At 34.1% G+C, this 1,244-nt stretch overlaps 1 protein-coding gene across 2 annotated transcripts in view; it reads right to left on the bottom strand.

Annotated features, from left to right (window-relative positions):
- asic1b (acid-sensing (proton-gated) ion channel 1b) overlaps positions 1-1,244 on the bottom strand; it is a 203,836-nt gene that overhangs the window by 74,194 nt on the left and 128,398 nt on the right. The window lies entirely within an intron of this gene.

Here is a 1,244-nt window from a genome sequence, read left to right as displayed (position 1 = left end):
ATATATGCTTTAAACTGATTTATCTTCAGTGAAACTGGTTTTATAAGGACATATGCTGCAGACTGGGTTATATGAAACGGTATTGTAGGAAGGCGATCAAATTCAAGGTGAAACACAGTAAAAGCAGGAATGAGTTGTGCACTAAATCACTGCAGTAAAATCTATCATTGAATGAAGCCTTGTCAGGGTCTCCTTCTTATGATAATAAAATGGCCCACTGCTCTGCATTCACTGTACTTTGTTTAGTTTAAGAAGCACATCGGCGAAGGATGACAGCTGGCTCTCTTTCACCTCAAGGACACTGATCTTTTTTTTTTGTTTGTTTGTCTCCTTCTTCCTGATCTGGAAAGTTTAGAAAGTTTTTCTTGGATGAGACGCAAAATCTGTTGACATTTTGTGCAAACATGAAGTTAATCAAGAGGCACACAGATGATTTGTTTACTCTTATTCTGCAGAGAAATTAAGTAAAAAGTAGTTTTGTTCAAATCAAGTAAAATGTCTTGATGAGGATGAACACCTGCTTACAGTTTTATTTATTTTTTTACATCTTCCTCTTCAATGACCCTCATCACAGAAGAATTAAGCTTTAAAATTTTATCACTAACAAAGGCAAAGTTGCTTTTTGTGGTGATAAAATGACAAATGGATGAATTAATAAAAAAAATAATTGAATTTTAGGTTTTAATTTCACATCAGTTTTTTCAATCTGCATTTTAATCATTTAGGTTGGAAGATTAGATGTCAGTTTATATTATTTCATAGTCATGGAACTTTTATTTATACATTTTTTGTCCAATAATAACCATTTTGACTTGTTTTTTCTTTTTTATATATATATTAATATTAGCACTATTAGTCCTGACTTCAGAATTAACAAATTGTTATTTATTCCTTTTTCAAGAACAACAAAATACACAAACTCAAGTTACAGGATCAAGTCCATTTTGATTAAGCAGTAGTTCAAGTAAACAGATTAATAAAAAAAAAAAAATCATGTTTTGTGGTTCTTTGCAGAGGTAAAGATGTGTGAACTGATTCAATTTCAGTTCAAGAGGTTCTTGTAGATCCATCAGCAGTCTGCACAAAGCTATCCATAAAATGTGAAAAGATCGACAGACCGATAGACGGAAACCGTCCACACCGCTCGCCGGTTCAGTATTTCACTCATGTGGTGTCCGGTAGGCACGGTGGGAGCAACACAAAGGGCAACGGTCACAAACACACACACACACACACACACACCC

The sequence above is a fragment of the Poecilia reticulata genome, linkage group LG5, assembly GCF_000633615.1.
Source record: "Poecilia reticulata strain Guanapo linkage group LG5, Guppy_female_1.0+MT, whole genome shotgun sequence".
Lineage (NCBI taxonomy): Eukaryota > Metazoa > Chordata > Actinopteri > Cyprinodontiformes > Poeciliidae > Poecilia > Poecilia reticulata.
The sequence above is the reverse complement of the archived record's forward strand: the minus strand, read 5'-3'. Positions and strand labels throughout refer to the sequence as shown.